Genomic DNA, 8,383 nt, shown 5'->3' with positions numbered 1-8,383 from the left:
ATTTACTATTCATGAATAGTAAATGAATTAAAAAAAAAAAAAAAAGTTTTAAAAAAAAAAATTATAATTATAAAAAAATTATTAATTTGTAAAAAAAAAATCGTTTTTTAAAAAAAAAAAAAAAAAAAAAAAAAAAAAATCGTTTTTTTTAAAAGAAAAAAAAAAAAAATCGTTTTAAAAAAAAAAAAAATTTTGTAAAAAAAAAAAATCGTTTTTTTTTAAAAAAAAAAATAAAAAAAAAAACGAAAAAAAAAAAAAAAAAAAAAAAAAAAAAAAAAAAAAAAAAAAAAAAACGTAAAGAAAAAAAAAAAAAAAAAAAAAAAAAATTATTAAAAAAAAAATATATATATTTTTAAAATTTTGTCTATAAAAAAAAAAATGTTTTTTTTAGTTTTATTACCTTTAGATTTTTAGACTATAGTCGCAACTTTTAGTATTAAGTTTAGTTTTGCCATAGTTATTTTTACTTCTAGAATTTTTAGGCTTTGCCGTAAAATCCCTTAAGTGCTTATTCCTTAGACTAAGTTTTAGGTGCTTTAGAATTTTACGACGCCGTATTTCGCACTACTTTCTTATTTTTATTTTTCGACGCCTATTTTTCGACCTTTTATTTTTCGACATTTTTCGACGCGCAATCTATTTCTTTCTTATTTCTCGCCATTCTAGTTTTTAGGACTTAGAATTTTTTCTACTTCTTCTCTAAATTTCTTAAAATTACGAAAATTTATTTTAAGTTGTTAAATTGATAGACATCAAAATTTTCTGGTTCGTAGTAATAGTTGGATTTGTACGTGGACCGGGTTATTGGAGCCAAACAGTCCTCAATTATATTGAGACCAAACGAATCCTGCCCCTCTGCTGCATCTTTTGGCTATTCGAAACGTGGGCAAAATCAGAAAAGTCTATTGGTTGGATAACTTATTATAATTTTTCTTTCCTTTTTAAAACTAATAGGATATTCAGTGAATGCACCGAGCAAGACGTTCACCACCTTTCATACGTTCACCACCTATAACTCGATCAAGACATCTAGCCAATATTGTCGCCGTTGATTTTTCTTTAGAATCATCATCTAGTCGACCAAGAACTCCAACTCAAATTTCCGATAATCCATCTTTTGAACCCGACCTCACAATTGAGAATCCGGAGAATATTCAGGGACAATTCCAAGATCCAGAACCACTAATCATTCCTCCTGAACCACAAACCATTAAATCAGAATCTTCTAGTGATTCGTATTCAACAAATTCAATTATGGAAAATCTGGAACCTCTAAGTATGGAAGAACGAATGAGAGCTAAGCGCACTGGCCAAGGTCACGCCATTATTAAACCAGAAGTTAATGCTCCAGATTATGAAATTAAAGGACAAATCCTACACATGGTAACTAATCAGTGCCAATTCAGTGGTGCACCGAATGAAGATCCTAACGAACACCTTCGTACGTTTAAAAGAATTTGTACACTATTCAAAATCCGAGAAGTGGAAGATGAGCAGATCTATCTCATGTTGTTTCCCTGGACTTTAAAGGGAGAAGCCAAAGATTGGTTAGAATCGTTACCTGAAGGGGCGATTGACACATGGGATGTTTTAGTTGAAAAATTTCTTAAACGATTCTTTCCGGCATCCAAAGCCGTGAGACTTCAAGGAGAAATTGTTACGTTCGCGCAAAATCCAAATGAAACATTATATGAGGCGTGGACAAGATTCGGAAGGATGTTGAGAGGATGTCCTCAACACGGATTAGATACTTTTCAAATAGTACAAATCTTCTATAAAGGCGTAGACATCGCCACACGAAAAGACATCGACATAACCGCTGGTGGATCCATTATGAAGAAAACCGCAATTGAAGCTTACAAGATCATTGATAGCACAGCCTCCCACTCACATGAGTGGCATCAAGAAAAAGATATCTTTCGATCATCTAAAGTGGCTAGAGCCGATTCTAGCCATGACTTTGATTCCGTTTCCGCAAAAATAGATGCTTTCGAAAGACGAATGGAAAAGATGAATAAAGATATTCACGCAATACGAATCAGTTGTGAGCAATGCGGTGGACCACACTTATTGAAAGATTGTCACATTGAACCAACGATGGAACAACGAGAGAATGTTTCCTATATGAACCAAAGGCCGGGAAATAATTATCAAAATAATTATCAACCGCCAAGGCTAAACTTAAATCGAAATCAAAACATTCTTTACAATCCAAAAGGACCCGAAAATAACTGGTATAACCAACAAGGTCCGAATAACCAACCAACTCAAAACAACACTTTCAATCAACAAAGACCTAGCTTGTATAAACCACCACAACAACCCGAAGAGAAAAAGCCAAATCTAGAAGAAATGATGGCAAAGCTGATTGAATCTCAAACACAATTCATTACATCTCAAACCCAAACGAACGAGAGGTTTGATCAGTCATTAAGAACTCAACAAGCTTCCATTTTGAATCTAGAAAAACACGTAGGTACTCTTGCTAGCATGATGAGTGAGAGGGAACAAGGAAAGCTACCGAGTAATACTGAAGTAAATCCTCGGAATGAGAATGTTAATATGGTGTCAACGAATTATGAAAAACCAGCATCAGAAGATGGGAAGGTTTTAGATGAGAGTAACAATGAAGAAGTTACACCACCACCACCCGAGTATGTAAAGCCAGTGGTGGCACCATACAAACCACCCATCCCGTTTCCAAGAAAAGGAGTTGAGTATGAGCAAGTGATAGGTAATAAAGATTGTGATACCTCTGGAAAGAAAAAGAAGAAAAAGAATAAGAAAGTGCAAGAAACAAAAGCCGTAAATATAAACCCGGTGAAGACAGTTCCACCAAAACCTCCACCTAGGGTAGGTGATCCGGGTGAATTTATTGTTCCTTGTCTACTTAGTGATTGTGTCATGTATGATGCACTAGCAGATTTAGGTGCGAGTGTGAGTGTTATGCCTCTTTCCTTATATAAGAGATTAGGTGTAGGTGAGTTAAGTCCAACGGATATGAGTGTTCGACTCTTTGATCAAACCATTAAGCACCCAGTTGGAATTGCTGACAACCTACCCGTTCAAGTAGGCAATTTAACCTTTCTAGTCGAATTTATTGTCATTGACATAGAAGAGGACCCAAACGTTCCTCTAATTTTAGGTCGACCATTCTTTGCGTCCACCGGGGCGTTATTTGATGTAGGAAATGGAAGAATGACACTTAGTAGTGGTGACAAATCGATCACCTTTATGATTCGAAAGTCTAAATCTCCACCAGCCAAAACCGTTGAACCAGTAAAAACAATTGGTAAGAACCATGTGGTTTTACCAACTCCAACGGTAATACTTAGCAATAATGAAACGCCTAAGTGTGGGGAAAATGAAGTAACACCTAATGATGACATGATAACAAAGAACCCCGTTGTTGATACGAAATTAAATGATCCCGTTATTAATAGTTCAATGAAGAAACTTATTAAACGGATTCGCGATGCTAAAACCAAGGGGAACTTTAAGTTATGTAACCGGTTAGTATCCAATCTATCACCTAAAGAAAAGGAGAAACTAGTTGAAATTGTGGATATTACACAGGAATCCGACCAATGGCTTAAAGAAAAAGTCACGGATATGCAAGTTGATTATGGACCAAGAGAAATTGACGATGAAGTTAATCACAATTTTGACACCACAGCTACCTAAGTGTGGGGAGATTCAAGTGTTCTAAAAAGAAAATGCTATCTAGAGTTAGTTGTTCTGTTCTCATGTAGTTCTGAGAATGGAATCCGAGTGGTCTTTTCCACTAGCAGACACTAAAGAACTAGTTTTCTCCCTCCATTCTGAATTTTTGTTTTGTAGGTTTTATATGAAATTAATATGCTTTTTAAATTTAAGTTTTGTGTGTTTTTTAAAAACAAAATTTACTTTATTTCATTAAGTTGAAAAAAAAAAATGATTTATAAAATTCGTCGTAAGATGAAGACTAGGTCATAGAGCCGAAATTGCTTTACCCGAGGACGGGGCGACAAATTTTGTTATCATTATTTTTAATTTTATTGATCTAAAGTATGCTAAAAAGATTTTAGATTTTATACATTTTTGAAAAGTGGGGTTATAAACCAAACTTCAAAAATATATATACATATATATATATGTTTGTATTTTATCTTATGTACAAAACAGGGTAAAACAACGCACTTTCAAAGACTGTCATGAAGTTCAGCAAAAGCTACTGATTTTGACAAGACGCAAAAAAAAAAAAATCAAATGTGAAATAACAATATGTTTGCAAACTCGGTATTTTTAATCACTTTTCTATGCTAATCACCCTCATGAATTTATAATTATAGTCTGATTTCATGCAAATGAGGGCATTGCATGATCTTAAGTGTGGGGAAGGGTTATAAATTCTCTCAGGTTTACACTTGGTTTATTTGCCAAATTTTGTAAAAATTTGAAAAATTTTCAATTAAATGAAGTCAAAATTATGTTTATACATATTTATGAACGGTGAAAACTAGGTGTTAATACCGAAATTATCGTTACCTCGAAAAGGACATAAATTGAGAAACAACTTAAAACGCTTGAATTCATTTAAAATGGAATAAAGGAGAATAAAAAGGCAAAGAAAGAAACTAAGTGTGGGGAGAATGTACCAAGTTATTCAATTAAAAACTATCTATCACATATTTTTGTACAAGATTATTGCAGGTACTTTTGTTTTGGACGATTTTAATCAGTTTTACCCGATTTACTGTAAGAAAGATGGATCTACACGATGAATCAATTCCATCATTAAAAGGAAGTAAAGTCTTCCGAAAAAGACACGCGCTTCTTGATTTAGGTCATGAAGTTGTCGTCCAGACCAGCTGTAGGTTGACGAAAAATCTAGAAAAGTCATCTCTAAAATCAGCAGGAAATCCACGGACCTCAGCATCAAACAGGGTCGCCAAGTGGTCAGATTTATCCTAACCATGAGAAGGATTTATCTCGTACAATGGGGAGGCACCGTGCAAATTAGCTTGATAAGACTAATGAATCAGATCCCCAGAAAGGATAATCTCCTTAAAGATTAAAAATCAGCTTTTAAGACTGATATTACTCAATCCTAGAGATTGACCTTAAAGATTGAGAATTCAAACTCATGGAATTCAATGATATCTAAACTCGAGCTTGAACGAGAAAATATTTTGATCAAAATTGCAAACCGATTTGTTTTCTGAAAATCCATTTTCAATGCGTTCATTACCATTGAACGTAAAATCCTAGGAATTCACCTGGAATTCATTAGGTCACCTGAACTAAATCGGGTGTCAACCGTAAGAACGGTGGTTGCATAGCATGGTCGGAGACATGACCTTGTGCCAGACCGAAAAATCATAGGATGATCTTTACTATCGCTCCTACCAAGGATAGTTCTAGCATCCGACACGTTAAAAGACCATAATCATCTGCATGTCACGGGACATTGCCTTAACAGTTTCTTGTTCATCGCTTTCCTTTACAACCGGACGGTAGTTTACCGAAAGGTAATATACGGAACAAGTAAACTGGATGTGTGCTTTCCGATACCGGGATAGCAGTGGATTACACGAACCTAAATGTTTTAGCCAAAATATTGATCCACAAATATATTTTGCAACACCGATGATGGGTCAAATCAGAAAACTTGTCTAGGGTAAAATCTAGCTTGAATTTTCAAAAGATCAAATATTTTCATAAAGATCCTATTTCCTTAAAGGATCTAAATTTTTATAGTCATGTGGGACTGTAAACCGCCTTTCAAATGTGCACTTTGCTTTGGAAACCGAAAGTAAATCGGCTATTTGATTGCAAGTGTCGTTGACCTAAACCCAAGGTAACTGTGGATGACACACCCACCTTTAACCATCATTACTGTCATTGTTTATACCGCTATATCAAAATCACTGATGTACAAAATGTGATGAATAAAAAAGTGATTCATGTATGTTTTTATTTCAAGTTCTGTATTGCTTGAGGACAAGCAACGCTCAAGTGTGGGGATATTTGATAGTGCTCCAAATGAACATATATTTAGTAGCAATATCGTTCCAATATGTAAAGTTTTTAAATGTAATTTCCTTATTTTTAGTTGTAATAGTTAAATAAATAAGTGCGAAGACGAAAGACGCAAATCGCTCGAAAATGAAGATTTAAAGACAAAAACGAAGATTTGAAAGACCAAAACATCCAAAAAGCTCAAAAGTACAAGATACAATTAAAAAGGTTCAATTTATTGATAAGGAACGTCTAAAAATGACAAGAGTACAAGTTACGAAACGCAAAGTACAAAATATCTCAGCGTACGCAAGGACGTTCGAAAATCCGGAACAGGTACATGAACCAACTCTCAACGCTCGACGCAACGGTGTAAAAATTACGAGTCAACTATGCACAAGAATAAAATATAATATTTAAATAATTCATAATAAGAATAATATTAAATAATAAAAAGTTGTTAATTGAGCATAGTTCAGGGGTCGTCAATGAAAATTCAATTTACAATTTAGCCTATAAAAGGAACCATTGTAACGATGAGAAGAAAAAAAGAAATTCTTTCCGATCTTTTTTTTTCTTCTATCAATTATCAATATCAATTATCAATATCTATATTCTATATCTCTATCATAATGTTAATGTAATAAGATATAACAATAATCTTAATTTTAAGTTTAAATTATGATAATAATAAGATTTATGATAGAGATCATTTGAGTGTGTAAGTCGAAATTCTGTCCGTGTAACGCTACGCTATTTTTAATCATTGTAAGTTATGTTCAACCTTTTTACATTAATGTCTCGTAGCTAAGTTATTATTATGCTTATTTGAGCCGAAGTAATCGTGATGTTGGGCTAAAATATTAAGACGGGGTTATTGAACTTTGTACCATAATTAAGGTTTGGGCAAAAGACCGACACTTGTGGAAATTGAACTATTGACTATTAATAGATGGGGGGTATTGTCTAATTGAGTGACAACTCATTGGAGTCTGTCGAACCTATCTTCAAATTAATTAACCTAATAATTAATAATGATTATGGTTGTCCTATTTAGTGATGTTCATATGGAATCTGTTATAATCATTTAATTAATCAATTGGGTTGGGTAATTGATTATTCATTCTGATCAAGTGGATGAATTAATATTCATAAACTAATTAAAACAGGGGTGGATTACATACAGTGATAACTGGTGTAATTGTTGACAGAAGTGATAACTGCGTCACAGTTTAAATCCTTAATCAGTTGGAATATTTGACTTCGGGTATAAGGGTAATTTGACGAGGATACTCGCACTTTATATTTATGACCGATGGACTATTATGGACAAAAACCAGATAGATGTATCAAATAAACCAGGACAAAGGACAATTAACCCATGGTAATAAATTAAAATCAACACGTCAAACATCATGATTACGGAAGTTTAAATAAGCATAATTCTTTTATTATATTTCTCATCGTATCTTTATTTACTGTCATTTTATTACTCGCAATTTTATTTTCTGTCATTTTATTTATCGCAATTTATTTTACGCACTTTAATTTTTGTCATTTATTTTTACGCTTAAAATCGACAAACCGGTCATTAAACGGTAAAACCCCTATTTTATAAAAATACTACTACTTATTTATATATATATTTTTACAAATAAACTTAATAATATAGCGTTAACTTCACCAGCTCCCTGTGGAACGAACCGGACTTACTAAAAACTACACTACTCTACGATTAGGTACACTGCCTATAGTGTTGTAGCAAGGTTTAGGTATATCCCATCCGTAAATTAATAAAACTTGTGTCATATTTTGTAGTATTTTGTATTAAAAATAATACTATTTCGTACCCTCACGCTACATCATCACATACCAATAATGTAATATAGATAACGTGTCCTTGTAATAATTGTATTGTACATACGCGTGTTTAGTGTGTGGGCCATGTAGGCCATAGGATCCAATAATGTTAGCTACGTGTGCGGTGTAGAATTAAATAAGCCTCAGTGCGCAATTATGTATAGGTAGTGCGCGGGTCCAGGGCATCTGTAAATAGTTCTATGGCTCGCCTATAAAAGGAAGCCTCGGTCATCAGTTGTAATCAGGTTGTATTTTGATAATAAACCTCACCTAGTTTTCTCTGTTGAGTCTTTTAGATTCTGAATAGCAGAGCTATCGTCGTTGAGTCCTAACGGATTCTGAATAGCGACACCTATCCGAGCATTATATAATTGAACACAATTCATCATTCATCAAATATCGTATAATCATCCATTATGCATTCATATTAAATACTAGTAAATATTACACGGATCCTCACGATCCTAAAATTAAACACTTCCGCATCAACAACGTAGTAGTAAAAATTCTGATGTAGACAAAA

The sequence above is a fragment of the Rutidosis leptorrhynchoides genome, chromosome 4 (genome assembly GCF_046630445.1).
Source record: "Rutidosis leptorrhynchoides isolate AG116_Rl617_1_P2 chromosome 4, CSIRO_AGI_Rlap_v1, whole genome shotgun sequence".
Lineage (NCBI taxonomy): Eukaryota > Viridiplantae > Streptophyta > Magnoliopsida > Asterales > Asteraceae > Rutidosis > Rutidosis leptorrhynchoides.
This window is presented reverse-complemented; position numbering follows the sequence as displayed.